The following is a 17,511-nucleotide window of genomic DNA, read 5'->3' as shown; positions in this document are numbered from 1 at the left end:
TACCTAAAGCAACCTACACATTTAATGCAATTCCTATCAAAGTACCATCCATCTTTTTCAAAGAAATGGAACAAATAATGCTAAAATTTATATGGAACATGGTGGATAATCTTTTTAATGTGCTGTTGGATCCTGTTTGCTAGGACCTTGTTGAGAATCTTAGCATCCATATTCATCAGTGATATTGGTCTGAAATTCTCCTTTTTGTTAGGGTCTTTGCCTGGTTTGGGGATCAGGTTAATGCTGGCTTCATAGAAAGTGTCTGGAGTATGAATAATATAATTTTTAACATGATGTCAAGGTAACAAACTATAGAGGATAGCACTGAAAAGTCTGAAAAGACAAAAATAAAACATCTACATACTTCAAAACGTACCATAAGCAAAGAATAAAAATTAATCAAAAGGAATGATCAATATATACACAAGGTTAATAACTTTAAGATATAAACTGTTCTTAACTGTCAAAGAAAAAGATTGAAATGATGAGAGAAAATGATATAAAGGAATAATAAATTCATTCACAAATTAGACATAAACATGAAATGGACTTATCCAAGAAATATGAGTAAAAATAATAGTACAAATTCCAAGATATTTGACAGTCAGATATAAAGTAGAAGAACCCTTCCAAACATAAAAATGCTAGAGAAACTACACACAGACACACACAAACACACACACACACACACACATTATTTTTATTTCTATTTATTTTATTCATTTCCTTTAATTTAATTTCACATTAATAATAGCGAGACACCCCTAATCCCCTTCACCTGCTTGAAAGAGTCTTCTCTGAGAAAACTTAATGTCTTGTGAAAAAGATCTAAGTATAATGACATTTTGTCGTTCCTGAATGAAATCACAGGTTTGGTACTTTTTCATCTAGAGTGAAACCCACAGGATTTCTATCAATTTTTTAGAATTCTCCTCTAAATGATTGCTTAGTTTAAGATCAATCATAGATGTTTGAAGAAAGCCTTAAGCATGAAGGAAAGAGACTAAAAGAAATAATCAAAATAAAACACAGAAAAACTTAGAGAAAACAAAGACAATATAGATATTAGAAGAAACTTTAAAAAAAAAACCTGTAATCAATGTCCTCTGAGACAGGAAAAGAAACTACTTTAAATAACAAACATTCTGAAAAGAAGAAATAGATTTTAGAAAGTGAAAATATGTTGGCTGAATTTTTAATAAGAAGATAAAAGAGAAGAAAAATAAACTTCTTAGAAGAAATTAAATAAAGAAAAAATGTCAAGGACATGAGAAAATAGGTAAGAAAACCTAAGAGGGCCAACATCCAAATGATAGAGATCCCAGAGAGAAAAGAGAAATGTCGAAGAGGAATTTATCAAAACATTAGTAAGAAAATCTTCCAGAGATAAGGTTAGGAGGCTCCAGATTAAGTCTCCACAGAATATCCCCAAAATTAGTAATTAAAGTTTCATCACACTGGGGCCCATCACTGTGACATTACAGATCAATGAAGATAAACAGAAAATTCAAAAACTTCCAGAAAATAAAGTGTATGACATAAGATGAGGAATCAGTATGACCCAGCATTTGCACTGGATGTTTAAAAGAGCGATGTCCATAATAGCCAAATATGAAAAGAACCCAGATGTCCAATGACAGATGAATGGATAAAGGTGATGTGGTATATATATATACGTATACATATATATATATATATATATATATATATATATATTACTCAGCCATCAAAAAAAAAAAGGAAATCTTGCCATTTATAAATGACTGGAGTGTATTATGCTAAGTGAAATCAGTTAGAGAAAGATAAATACCATATGATTTCACTCATACGTGAAATTTCAGAAACAAAACGGATGAACATAAGGGATGGGAAGGAAATATAAAATAAGACTAAAACAGAGAAGAAGGTACACCATAAGAGACTATTCTTTTTTTAAGATCTTATTTATTTATTTATTTGAGAGAGAGAGAGCGCCCGCGCACAAGCAGGGGGCAGAAGGAGAAATAATCTCCCCACTGAGCAGTGAGACAGACGTGGAGCTTGATCCCTGAGTCCTGGGATCATGACCTGAGCCGAAGGCAGATGCCCAACCAACTGAGCCACCCAGTCCCCCTCTCCCAAAAGACTCTTAACTCTTGAAAACAAACTGAGGGTTGCTAGAGGGAAGGGAGGGAAGGGATGGAGTCATAGGGTGATGGGCATTAAGGAGGGCACCTGAAGTAATGAGCACTGGATGTTGTATGCAACTGATGAATCACTAAATTCTACCCCCAAAACTAATAATACAGTATATGTTAATTAAATTGAATTTAAATAAAATTTTTTTTTTAAAAGATGAGGAATCAGAATGAAAACTGTCTTCTCAAAAGCAGACCTGGAAGTTAGGAAACAATGAAGAAATTAAGAGGGAAACAAATTTCCCACCTATAAATCTATAGTTCAAAAACAACTGTGATGGTAAAATGAAGACATTCCTGGATACCCAAAAGGCCATTCTGCCTAAATTATAATATAATATAATATAATATTATATTATATTATGAAACACACATATGTATAACATATAATAATAATAATAATTATATATATATATATATATATATATATAACATTTTGTAAGTGCTATTCTCAGGAAACTACTGTAGAATGTACTTCCTTAAATAAAGGATCTAAAGCAAAAAGATAGGAAGGCCTGGAAGTGGGCCTAATATTTGATCCACATTCCCCTTCAAGGCATTTGTCTGTTTTTAAGTTGCCAACATCAAAAGGCTAAGAAGCCAAACAGAAAACAGCTGAAAGTAAGAGTGGATATTTTAACAGTCACCCTGTTACTGTGAGACAAAAATTGGATTGGGATACGGAGAAGCCCCACTAAAGAGTAAGTATGCGCCCATTTATAAAATCAGGGTTATCTTAAGAAAGAGAACAGGGAAAATATATATGATTTATTATAAGGAATTGATTCACATAATTTTGAAGGCTGGGCAGTTCCATGATCTGCTCTCTATAAGCTGGAGACCCAGAAAAGCTGGTGGTACAGTACTGCTCTAAGTCTATAGGCCTGAGAACCACAAAGCTCTGGACAGTGCAAATTCCAGTCAAAGTCTGAAGCCCTGACAACCAGGAGTGCCAATTATGCAAGACATAGTGTAAGGGCAGAAGAAGAATGATATCCCAGCTCAAGTAATCAGAGAGAACAAATTCTTATTTACTTACAGAGTCTTTTATTTTATCAGACTTTTAATGCATTGGATGATGCCTGCCCACACTGAGGAGGGCAATCTGTTTTACTCAATCCACCTATTCAAATCAGTGAGAAACACCCTCCAAGACATAGCCATAATACTGTTCAACCAAATATCTGGGCAGCATATGTCCCAGGTCAGGTTAGCATATAAAAATGAACCATCAGGGGGTGCCAGAGTGGTTCAGTCGGTTAAGCCTCTGTCCTAGGTTCAGGTCATGAACTTGGGGGCCTGGGATCCAGCCCCACATCAGGCTCCCTGACCAGCAGGGAGCCTACTTCTCCCTCTGACCCTCCCCTTGCTCATGCACATGCACTCTCTCACATATTCTCTCTCTTAAATAAATAAATAAATCTTAAAAAAAAAAAAAAAGGTGAGCCATCACCAGCTCCTTCCCATACATCTCCACAGAATGCAAGAAAGTAGTACAATCAAATCAAATATCAGACAGTACAAGATCAATAAGAGAAACTGCCCTGAGGTGCATGGGGCCATTTCCCTAGTGTTAAGCATCTTCTTGTGGGTGAAGGAGAACTGAAAGACACCTTTCCAGGGCCCTATAAGTCCACACTGAGTGGACTGCAGAAGCCCTGTAAAAGATAAATATGGGAGAGGAGAGTCATGAGAAATCTTAGTGACACATACTGAGCTTTTACTGTTTGCACTATGCTCACTCTCTGAAGTCTCAGGGCAGGCAGCAGGGTAAAACTGATCTCCTGAAGCACAGAAAGATGGGGTAGAAGGAACAGAGAGCAGAAAAAAACTCCCCAGTAATCTGAAATAATGGTATCTAGAAAGTAAAACAGAGAAAACTTTCATAAAATGAAAAAAAATTGGAAGTTTGATTGTAAAGCATAAATAGATCTCCAAAATTTTACAGGTGTGTAGACTCCAAGCTCTGTTGAAGGGAACATCGTTTTTCTGCCCTCAACTCATAAGAAGCCAACAATGGACATAATCTAAGTAAAGCTTCATCAAAAACTAGATTCATATTAACTACAAATAAAGTTTTATCCATCTTCCTATATTTGTGGCCTAACAGAAAGAGAGGTGTGCCCTTTTCCGGAGAATAGTGCTACTTGCTTCAAACTCTATTTTTTGTTACACAAAATGTTTAGCATATAATCTGTACTTATGGGAGCATGAAGAAACATAATAATGAGCTTCTAATCAAGAGATGGAACAGAAAATAGAATCAGACCTAACAGTTTTAATTATCAGAAACAAATTTTGAATTAATGGTGATAACAAAGTGAAAGACTCCAGTGGAAAGCTGAATACCTGTGTGAATAGGTGAATGATTTTAAAAGAGAAAGAGAAACTAAAAAACTAGCCACATTTAAATTCTAGAAATAAAAATCCACATATCAGACATATGGAATTTATTTGATAGAGTTAACTGCAGCCTAGGCAGATAACAGGGCAAAAAAGGAATGTCTCAAGTGAAAGATCAATAAACTTGAAGACAGCTTAGCAAGAAATTATACAAAAGGGTGAAATCAATGGAGCAGAGAATCTGGCATCTGTGGAAAAATATTAAAAGGTTGAACACATATGTAATTGGAGTTCCAGAAATAGAGAATAGGACAGAAGAAATATCTGAGGAGAGAGTAGCCTAGAATTTGTATAAAACTGATGAAAGACATCATTCTACAGGACCAAAATTTAAGCAAACAGCAAGCAGGAAAAATATAAACAAAAACAAACCTAAGCACATCAGAATCAAAATGCCAAAAATCAATGATGATAAAATCTTGAAAGTGGCCGGGGGGGGGGGGGGTGGAAGGACACATTATATAAAAGGAAACAAAGACAGGAATGGTGGTTGATTTTCTTCAGAAACACTGGATGACAGAAGGCATAGAAAAATATGGTTTAAAATTGAGAGTGAATTTAAAGATGTTTGAAGACAGATTAAAATAAGAGAATTGTTTCCAATTGATTTGCACTTCAAGAAGTGTAATGAGAAGAATTTTAGGCTGAAGGCAGGTAATTCAAAAAAGAAACTGAGATTGCAAGGAGTAATAAAGAGTACCCAAAAAGGCCAATATCTGAGTTATAGTAAAAGACCTTTAAAATGTGAGTGTGTGCATGTGTGTGTGTGTGTATAATATATATATTTGTATATATAAAACTTTACATAGTAATTTCTTTAAAGAACTATTAAACAAAAACAGTACCTATATTATGAGGATTTTAGCACATGTGGGAGAACAATGTGGAATCAGACACAGGATATATACACATATATATTCTCTCTCTATATATATATGTGTGTATATATATATATATATATGTCTTTTGTAAGATATACATATATATAATGTATATATGTAGTTATATGTGTAAATACATATATCTTAACAGAAGATATATATCCAGGATATATAAAGAACTCCTATGAATAAATTAGAAAAATACAGACAAACCATAAAAGGTGGTTAAAAGTTTGGATAAGAAATTCATAAAGATGATATCTTAATAACCAGCAATTATATAAAAAGGAGCATTTCCTCATTCATCATTAGGAAAATGAAAATAAAACCATTCTCCACAATGACTAAAATGGGAAACTCTAACAATACAAAAGTTTATGTGGATATGGAGCAACTTGATGTTTCACAAATCACTGGTGGGAGTATAAATTATTAAAACTGTTTTGGAAGACTTTGGCAGCAGCAGTTAAATCTGAACATATGCATACCCTATGGCCTAGTGATTCCCCTTTTACTTATATAGCCAACAATGAAGTGTACATATGTGCAAATATAGATAGATAAATAGATAGATAGATATATCAAACTAGAAGTTGAAACAATCTAATCATCTATCAGTGGTAAATAAATACCCACAGAGTTAAACAATGGTATATTACATAGCTATGAGAATGAATTAACTATTGCTTCATGCAACAATACAGATGATCTCATGAATACAATGCTGAATAAAAGATGTCAAACACAGAAGAGTTCATTTCCTTAAATTCAAAAATAACTAAAATTACCATTGGTGATAGAAATCAGTTTAGTAGTTAACTTTAAGAGGGGAGTGATGATAGGCATAACTACAAGACAGTATTCAAATGAGTACCACTATGGTTTATTTCTTGATCTGGGTGGTAGTTACACACATATACTCACTTTGTGAAAATTCACTTCTGATTTGAACACATTGTAGGTGGTACTTCATTTGAAAGTTTAGTTAATTAAAAAAGGGGGATTGGAACAGAAAGATTGGAGGCTCAAAGTGTCTACAGAATAACAAAATGAATGAATTAGTTGCATTCACCATTATAGTGGGGTGTTTTATATTTCTGGCAGGGATTTGGAGAATAAACCAATGGATCCATCAGGATATCAGTAAGAAATAGCATATTGAAATTAGGGTAATTGGAGGATGGTTAATAAAAGGCTACTTATAAAAGTGTGGCTGAGGTACAGGAGAACTGCTAAGGGATAGGGTAGTAAAAGCAGATCTATCTCTGTGCTATGAAGTGTGTAAACCTGGTGATTCACAGACCTGTACCCCTGGGGCTAATAATACATTATATGTTAATAAAAAATAAAAAAAAAATTTAAAGAAGGGCAGACCTATTGCTATCCTTAGTCTGAACAGAAAGGGGATAGGAGAGCCTAGGAGAGAATTGCTTTAGGAAAAAAGCTGCCTTGAAAAGAGCAGTGACCTTTGACCAATAGATAAGCCAACCTTAGGCAAAAATGGGCAAAGACGGAGTTGCAGGAATACATCTTTGACCAAACTCTCTCCTCCCCCTAATATCTTGACAATGTTTCCAATTCTATAAACACAAGTAGAAACACAAAGTCAAGCAAAACTATGTTTCTCATATAGGTCAACTTCTAAGGGCAGAAAGAAGGGTAGAAAAGGTTTAAAGGGGCCATATGAAAAATAGAAAACTAAACAAATAAAAATAAGATGTAATTATTAATTTGGGGGCTTATATATGAAAACATATATAATTATATACTAGATATCTTCTGTGAACCATATTTATCCAAACACAATGGTATAAACACTGCATATTGAGGTGTATCAAAAATTGGGTTGGGTTTATATGGGGGAAGAAGTAGTAATATAAAAGCAAAATTCTCACTTTATGCACTAGGAATTGAATAAATGGTCTTTTAAAAAATTTTTTTAATCAAGAAAGAAAAGGGGCACCTGGGTGTCTCAGTTGGTTAAATGTCTGCCTTCGGCTTAGGTCAATATGCCAGTGAACTGGGATGGAGCCTCATATTAGGCTCCTTGCTCAGCGAGGAGCTTATGTCTCCCTCTCCCTCTGCCGGCAGCTCCCCCTGCTTGTGTTCTCCCTCTCTCTCTGTCAAATAAATAAATAAAATCTTTAAAAAAATAAATCAAGATAAAGTAAACAAGTGAATATGCATTTTATTTGGAAAGATGGAGATAAAAAGCATATTTAAGACATTATTGCAGATAGTTGACTTAGGAGAGGGAATCAGGAGGTGAGAAAGACCAAGTAAATGATCTGTTTTCTTTCAGTTGTTGCTATTGCTAGAAACCATATAAGACTATTTGGTGTTTCAACTATAGGTATATATTTTAGAAATAAATAAAACAATATTGAACAAAAACATTAGTAAACCAATCACTATTTTAGCTCATATTTTCATGAATGCTTTGGGAATTTTTTGAGGGGGAGGATCCAAAAGAAAGGCAATTTCATATGGTGCAACCCAATAAGTAAATAAATTGATTATAAATATTCTAAAGTTTATAATAAAAGCATTTAAGAATGGTGGGGAATTTAAACACAAGACATTAATAGTATGGAAAACTGGATAGAGGAGCTAAAAATTGAAAAATTCTAAGCCTTCTTATTGCTTAGGAGCCTAGAGTCATACAAACTGATTTTCATCTTTGTTGAGCATTCAGATTAAAATTTAAGAGTAGCTACTACAGGACTAGTAATAGAATATATAAATTTCAAATAGAAGATTCTGGGAATAATGCATTTCAGTTGATCAAATGGAAAGCTAGAAAATTTTTAAAAAAAGACAAAAACAAAAATGCTAAAGGGAGAGACAAAATAAGATGGCAAAAAGAAAGCTAAATATATCCATAATAATTATTATATAGATATTACTATTACATGAATTAATTTCATAATGTGGATAATATTATTACATGGATTAATTTCACCTATTGAAAGACAGAGGCTATCAAGTTGAATTTAAAAATCTAGCTGTATGCTGTTATAAGTGTTATTCTTAAAGCAAAATTATGCAGAAACATTAAAAAGGATTGAAGATATACAAGAAGATATACCAAGTGTACCCAGGCAAAAGAAATGTTAGGTATATAATCTATTTTTTAAAAAGCTAATATAGAAATTAAGACAATTTTAGACAAAATAAATTCCAAAATAATATAAATTAAGGCAATTAATTGGTATAGAAAGGGATGCTCCATAATGAGAAAAAAAAACACAAATATGTATTTAACAACCATGACTGTAGAATCTGCTATAATAAAACAATAAAGAGCAGTATGTGTTTCACTAGGTAAGAATGTGGTGACATTTCCCTAAATAATCAATGGAGTAAAAAATAACACATTAAAAATTCCAAAATATTTATAATTAAGACAATAATTGTACTACATAAGAAATTGTAGTATATAGGAAAGTAGTACTTAGAAAGAAATTATAGTCTTAAATTTATTTATTTAAAAAACTAGAAAGAATGGAGAGGAAATGAGCTAAGTAAAGAAGCTTATACCAATAGTAGTATAAACCCAAAGGGGAATGATAATAAGCATAATGCTACATTAGATTTTGACTTACTAGTCTGGGATAAAAAATATAAACTTTGTCCAGTGTTGATGAAAATAGGAAGCCATAGTCATTGTCATGGACAAGGCTGATGGAAGAAGTATATATTAGCTTAATATTTCTAGAAGGTCATTTGGTAATATGTTTTAGTACTTTAAATTGAGTCTATCTTTATATGTATTTTTTGAGCAATGTTATACTAAAGAAAAAATCAGGCAAGCATACAAAGATGAACTCACCTCCCCAGATGAAGGCAAAGAGAAAAAACCCTAATGTTTAGTAGTAAAAATAACTGGCCAGTCATTATACAAGTTTGATATAACAAAATATTACACAATCATTTAAAATGATGAGATATAGCTCTATTTGTTGACATGGAACTGTGTCCAAGATACATTATAATATAAAATAATCTGATTATAGAATAGTACACATAGTTCTATTTTTCTTAAGAATCAAAACCAATGTATACACAATAGATAATATATAATTATTGTAAGAATTAAAATGGAATAGTGCACTGGCAAAAGCATCTTTAATGCTCTTATTGTGAAAAACCAAACCTCTAACTCCACAGACTGACAGAACCATTATCACTTGCAGGATTTTTTTTTTTTTTTTTTTGGTGGGAGGGGGTAACTTTAGTCTTGCACTCTTTATTGTGTTTATCTACACTGATATAAACTAGCTGACTATCTTCATTTCTTGTCCTGGACAATTAAAACCAGTTTAGAGAGGTTTATTTCCTAAGGCAGTCAGATAACCTGGCCATTTTTAATCTCAGGGCATAAGGAATCCCTTTTTAATAGTTATACCAAACTCTTTGGGATATTTTCCCTTTTATGTTTCTGTGTAGATGTCTTAATGGTAGTATTCTAGAGCAGAGCTTATTCATAGGGTAACTGGTGACTCCAACTACAGAGATTACAATTTGGTTTTTTTATTAAGTGCTTCAGGCTGCACAAAGTTGTTCCTGGAAAGCAGGAACAAGAGCTCAGACTTTGTACAAAATATAGTACAGAAAAAGAATGAAAGAATCGACATTTATTGGAGCCTCTGTGATTGTGATATTGTTTTCAATACATTTCAATTCAAATATACATATGTATTAACTGATTGATTCTGGAACTTGAAATTCTACGTATTTTGAAAGTAGAATGCAGAAACGTGCTTTGAAATCTCTAAGTCTTTGTACCTGTTTCATAAAGAGGTGTTTTTTTTTTAAGAATTTATTTATTTATTTGATATATAGAGAGAGTGATCACAAGTAGGCAGAGAGGCAGGCAAGAGAGAGGAGGGGTGGAGCAGGCTTCTGCTGAGCAGACAGCCCCATGCGGGACTCGATCCCAGGACCCTGAGATCATGACCTGAGCCAAAGGCAGCGGCTTAACCCACTGAGCCACCCAGGCGCTCCCATAAAAAGGTTTGAGTGCAAAATTTGGGGAAATAGAAAATGCTGGAGAAGGAGTGGTCAGTAAGAGCAGTCTGTGTGTGCTGGTAGGGGAAGAGGAAAAAATGGACAGTAAAATAAGAGGACTGAGAGATCTAGAAAAAAGATATTGGAACTTTCTCAGCATTTTCAATGCCATTATTTGTCCTTATTATCTTCTGAGAAGAGACTCTTAAACTATACTGAAGGATTAAAGGAAAAGGAAAATATTTCAAACTATGCAAATCAGATCATGCTTTCTGTACAACCCATTACTTAAGCCGGTGCTAATACATGAGAATTAACTGGATGTATGCTACTGGTCCAGAAAATTATTATGCACATCTAGGTTATTTAATTCTTATCTTATTATAATTAGGTAAGATTTTCTTTGTGTCTATTTTGACCAGCATGGTGGTTGAAGCCTCAAACTGAATGAGATGATCAGTCATCCTAATGTAGCTAGAATCAGTCAACAGTACTGAGAATTTTCTTGAAACAAAGTGAAAAAGTGGATAAAACTGTTGAAATGAGGGACTCTACTTCAGGCAGTCCACAAATATTAATTCTGTCTAAGTTTGTAGGTCAGGAAAATCACCATTTTATTAAGAGTCCTTTTCTCAGTCCTCTTTGTTTCTTTCACCTGGAATGAAATGACTTGTGTGAGATGGTTCTTGCTATGGCTTCTTTATAGGCCCAAATACATGAAATGCCTACCTACTATTATTTTAAGATTTTAAAACCTTATACCTAGTAAAATAATGACTATTTTGGGATATGCTGTTGCTAGTGATGCCTCCAAGATAAGAAGGGGAACATGAAGTTGTATCAAATGGGATGGAGATGTAAGCTGTCAAGACATTGAAGTAGAAGCAGTAAATACAACCACTACTCATGGTCTCCCAGAACATTCGTCACTGGTCAGAAAGTCACCAGAGCAATGGGACAATATCTGGCTCTTCAGCATAAAAATCAAGGCACAAGAAAACTCCCAAAACAATTAAGTAGTTGAGAGAGACAAGAACTGTACCTTCTTCTTCTTCTTCTTTTTTTTTTTTTTTTTTTTTTTTAGATTTTATTTATTTATTTGACAGAGAGAGAAAGATCACAAGCAGGCAGAGCAGCAGGCAGACAAGGGGGAAGCAGGTTCCCTTCTGAGCAGAGAGCCTGATGTGGGGCTCACTCCCAGGACCCTGAGATCATGACCTAAACCGAAGGCAGAGGGTTAATCCACTGAGCCACCCAGGTGCCCCAAGAACAGTACCTTCTTGATGAATTGGCCAAAAAGAATGAATGATAAGAAGAATCAAAATTATGTATATCCAGATGGAAAAATGAAACCTCAAAAGTAATTTGATCTTAAAAGTTGCAAGGCAGTATTGAATCAAGTACAGTGGTCTCAGTTTATTGATTAGGTTAAAATTATCAGAAGAATCTATCAAACTTCTGTTTTCAAGCAGGCTATAATAAGAGCATGCAACCACCAACTATGAGTGGGATAGTGGGCTCTTAACAACGGATTTCAGTTCCTTGTAGGGGGGAACCACTTGTTTGTTTGCTTGCTTGTTTCCATCTTTCTCTTTTGCCTTCCACAACGTTAGATGGTGTTCAGACATTTGTCTTTATGCTGTAATATTTTCAATCCGTGAAAAATTTGTGGCTGAAACTTTTCCTTTAGTGGCTCTGGTGATTAAAGGATGCTTGAGAAGGAAACACTATACTGAATCTCAGAAGAAACGAGACACTGTAGGAAAGGAACCAGAGTACGTGCGAGGATTCTTAGGAATGAGAGACAGAGGGGGTTCCTAGGGTAGATTCAGGTGAGCAAGCAAAGCTGCGGACTGCCTCGTATGTGAGATGCTGGTTTTTGGCCATCAAAGGGCAGCTGGAACAGAGAAAGTTTGCATGTCATTGTAGTTGGGCATGTTGAAAAGCCTGAACTTCACTTTGCAGAACGTTAATCTTGAACTTCTATTTTTTTCTTTTGATCTCAGTTTCCTTTTAGATAACTTTATTCCCTTCTTCAAGAAACCCACCATAGGGGTGAGAAAAAAAAGAAAGAAAAAACGACGACGAATTAATAGGGGAAAAAAAAACTTTCCCAAAGCAATTGCTTTCAGAAATCCTTTTCTTATGGTGGACTAAGATTTTTTTTTTTTTTTTTTTTTTTTTTTAGTTTTTGTTTAATTAGGTTTTAAATCTTTCCCTTCTTAATTACTTTTTTTTTTTTGGTATTAACACCTAAATATACTTCTATTCGGAGCACAAACATACAGTGATAACAATTAGCAGAATAATTACACTCTTTCTGTCAGTGTAACCTCATGGCATAGAAAGTATTACAAATCCATTTTAAAACATATTAAATGTTCATATTAATGAGGATAATAGAGAACAAGTACCAGCAAACTAAATATTGTTAATGATTTTGAGCTATTAAATTCATTACCATTTTCTTTCATAATAAAGTGGTTACTTGCTAATTAGACCTTTTTTAACTCATCATTATTGAATTCATTACATTGTGTGCAGTTAACCCTTGGAGGTCTGTGGGTGTGTGCACACAATTAAAATCCTTTTAATACCATATTAAGGAGATATGGGGAGTTCTTATGGCTTTTCTAACAGTTGTTCCATATACTTTCCTTATGTACATTTTCTTGGCAGGATATGCCTGGCAGCTTCATAGCTGTCACCGCATTTTCACCAACACATAATACCGAAGCAGCCTGAATTCATTAGGGTTATTACCATTAGTATTTAAAATAAAAGTGCATCCCACTTGTTTCGTTATAAAAATCAGATGTACAAAAAATACACTAAAGCAAGTAGGCAATGATTTAAAATAGTTTTAGTGAAGCATATGAGGTAAAGCCCATAAGGCAATTTTTCTGCTAATCTCAAGTCAAATAAAAATTAATACTGACCTGGGAGAGAATTGTAATCTCAGAATGTTAGGATTTATTCTTCTGTATAAAGATTGTATTATTTTACATATCACTACCTTTGGACTGTCTGGAATACATATATGTAGAGAGATAGAGATACACACACACATGCATATCACATATGTATATATGATACACACACATACATATTATATATACATGCATACATACACATGCACACATTTTGATGCTAATTTCTTAGATGCAGCTGTATGATGCAGCTCCTAGTTTCTCTTGTGATCAAACATGCATATTTTGGTCATGGCTACTAGCCTAAGGAGGGAAAGTATAACCAAGGAACAGATTTTTGGTCCATATATGTATTTGGTGCTAAAATCTAAACTGTTATCTTCAGTGCCAATAAGCTCAATCTAAAAACAAAAATTTCAGGTTGGTGGATAAGTGTATGAATGAGACAGATATTCATTAGCAGATAACTCATCTGTGTGTGTGTGTGCATACCACATATGGGCAAGGGGTAGTGATGAGCGTGGTGTTGGGGTAAGTAATAGGACATTGGTAGTGTGGTAACATACACACTTTGAGACACCGGTCAGTAAACAAACTAGGAAACAAAAGCCAGAGCTCGCTATGGTACTTTGTCTCTAAGATGATTATTCGATCAATTCCTCCCCTCTGTGAATATACATGTCATTCCTTCACCGAGAAATGGAGTCTCCTCCTCTCCTCTCCTTGTATTTGGGTTAGCATTTGTGACTAACAGAATGTTAGGACTCCAAGTCTAGGTTATAAGAAGCTTCACAGTCCTCCCATCTACCACCACATTAATTGGAAGACTTACTCTGGAGGAAGCCAGCTTCCAAGTAAAAAGTGTAACTACCCTAAAGTGTAATCTGGAAGAAAATCTAAGCTCTCCATTTGGTGAGGTTATTTGAAGAGATGGATGACGGATCAGCCTTAAAGAGTTCCGGCCACCTCAGCAGCCCTGGTGCTGAGTGAAGGAACCTTTTAGATTACTCTAGCATCAGCTGTTGTCTGACTGAAACCATATGGAGTGCCCCCAAGTGAGAACCCCAGCTAGACCACCAGCTCCAAGAGCCATGAGATAACTTGTCGCTTTAAGCCACAAAACAGTAGATAACAGAACAACAGAAAACCAGGACACTGTCCCCTCTCTAGGTGTGGACTTAAAAAGAACTTATTCTCAAGTTATTCTCAACTAATGTCCATTCCTTGTTTTGCAAGTCTAAACAACAACAATAATTTGCAGGACCACAAGAATTGTGGAGCTCCAGTAGGGTACCATTGAAATGTAATACAACATGATTATGCCCTGAAGCATTTCATTCTATGTGAATGCTGCCTTCTGAAATCTTGAAACACAACAGTCTTATCATGCTTAATATTTTTACAGAACTGTACTTTTAATAGATAACTTTGTTCTTGTATCCCATTTCCTTTTATAACAAGCACTGGCAGTACTTGGAATGGAAAGCAGGAGGTCAAAGTGGACTACAGGTTTGCTCGGAGTCACACAGCTGGTAAGTTTCAGAGCCCAGATAGGGACCATGATCCAAAGCACTTTACCCTGTATAATCCTGAAGGCCTGCCCAGAACAAGTTTCAGAGCTTTCTGTGAACCCCGGTGTGGTATAACTTTCCTCTCCCAGCTCTGTTCTTAAATCGATGGTTGAGAGACCTTGGACAGTCTCTTATTAATTTTCACTTTCTATGTGCTTCTCATTAAAATGGGCTTATACTACCTCCCTTGAATTCAATGAAGTTAAAAGTGTAAAAGCAAAATATAAGTTTTAAAGCATTATATAAAAGTTGGATGGTGTGACTCTTACCTCTTGCCACTATTACCCTTACCAGAAAATGCTTCATTTTATTGTGGAAAGTAGACTTTAAAGTAATCAGAGAAGAGAGATGTTAGCATAAGGAATAGTCAGAGGAAATTTTATGGAGGAAGGTAAATTAGAGGTATATTTTAAAGAAAGCAAAAATCATTTGAGTAGATTAATGAGGACAGAGAAGAAGGAAAAGTCAAGAACATGGAGTCATCATTGGGAAGGAAAGTCTGAGAAGAAGCATTGTAGTAGGATTTCTGAGCAGATGCTTAGCAACAGAAGGGTGTTGAGAGAGGGTGTCAAGGAAATGTGCTTAAAAAGGATATACGGAACTCAGACCATGGCACTTATCACTTAAAAAAACAGAATCCACTATGATAGTTCCTCCTTTATTTCCCCTCATCCTTCTCTCCCCTTCTCAGTCTTCCTACTCCAGTAACCTTTGTACATTCCTATAAGCCTCCTCCCTGCCACACATCTTCATATTTAGTGAGAAAATACTTAATGAGGACATGTTTTAAATGAAGCCTTGCATAGGAGCTACACAGACATGGGGGCGTGCATGCACACACACACCACCACCACCTCAATCGCTCTCAATTACTGAAACAAAAATGAGTAAGATCTTGTCTCATGTTGTCCTCTTTCAGAGAAGAAACTACCTATTGTGTTGATTAGTTTTATGTATTAAACAAACATTTTTATGACAATAAGACTCTGTATCTCATTGTAATAATATAACAATGCATAAAAGATCCCTAGAGGAAAGTCTGTTTTTACTCTTCACACTGCAGAGTTAATAAAAATACACCATGAGTATAGTTTTATCTTCTCCCTCCAAGAACATGTGATTCTAATTCACAATCAAACAATATATTACCTGCTGAGAAGAAAATGTCCCTTTTAAGAATATTCTTGTTCATTAAAAAAAAAAAAAAAAAACAAAACCAAATTGATGGGAATCCCAACACTGATATATATTCTTTTATTTGCATTTTGAAAAAATTATCTTATATTCTTTCCATCCTTATCATGCTTGGAGAATTAAGAGTAAAAGCTGATACAATTAATAGTCTCTTCTCTCTATTTGTTATTATTTTTTCTTCTTAAAGAACTGAAGCACAGAATATATGAAAGTAAAGAAACACTTGGATTTTGCAAATCAATATACTGAAAGAATGTAGGTCAGGTTGCTAGTCTTCTGAATGTGCTAAATGTCTCTCAAAATTACTTTTTAAAGGATCTGGGGCATGAGTTCTGTCCCTCTGTGCCTGCCCTGATAAAAGGTTATCAACTCTGAATCAAGATGGCTGACTGAACAAACGACTTTCCTCTCCTCCCTCCTCAAATCCCATCAAAATGACAGAAAAAATATAAAAATAAATCTATATCAGCTCCAGGAAGCCCACTGGGGGGTCCTAGACAAATGATCAGTTAGGAATTCTAGAAGGTATTTAGCAGGTGGGAACTGATAGACTACAAAATTCCCCTAGAATAGGGACAAGAGAAAGAACCTCTAAGAAGGAATTTTTTCTAGTTTTATCCCAAAAAACCAGATTAGAGGCTTGAGGAAGGAGCAGATATGGTAACTTATCATGGAGCAAACAGCTATTCTTAGAATATTTGACTCCAGCCTTTGTCCTCTGTTAACATATTGAGTATAATCTTTTCATGTTGGGTTTCTTGCCCAGGGCACGAGTTATCTGGGGAGGGCTCAGCTCAGTTAATTCATGGGTAGTGCTATTAATGAGATGGGGCCCCAGTCAACTTGCACTTATTTGTTTATTTTTCCATTCATTAAGCAATGTGGCGTGTACCAATTATTGTGCCTAAACTGCAGGTACCAAAATATCTTTCTAGTCTGTAAGGATTGACCTAAATTATGTTTCAAATTTCAGCCGCCACTTTCCTATGTGACACTCATCATGTGAGTGAGAGCAGTATAGCCTAGGGCATGCCTCACTTCATCTTGGAAGAACACAGTATTGTTACATGGAGCGTCTGAAGGTAGGTCAGCAAGTGCAAAGAGGACTGTAGATTTTTTAGATTTTTTAATCTGTGTGTTCATGGAGTTAATACAATAGTTTTAGAGTCAATCCCATTTACAACTGCACCCAAAACCATAAGATATCTAGGAATAAACCTAACCAAAGAGACACAGAATCTATACTCAGAAAACTATAAAGTACTCATGAAAGAAATTGAGGAAGACACAAAGAAATGGAAAAATGTTCCATGCTCCTGGATTGGAAGAATACATATTGTGAAAA

Source organism: Mustela nigripes, chromosome 7, assembly GCF_022355385.1.
Source record: "Mustela nigripes isolate SB6536 chromosome 7, MUSNIG.SB6536, whole genome shotgun sequence".
NCBI classification, from domain to species: domain Eukaryota; kingdom Metazoa; phylum Chordata; class Mammalia; order Carnivora; family Mustelidae; genus Mustela; species Mustela nigripes.
This window is presented reverse-complemented; position numbering follows the sequence as displayed.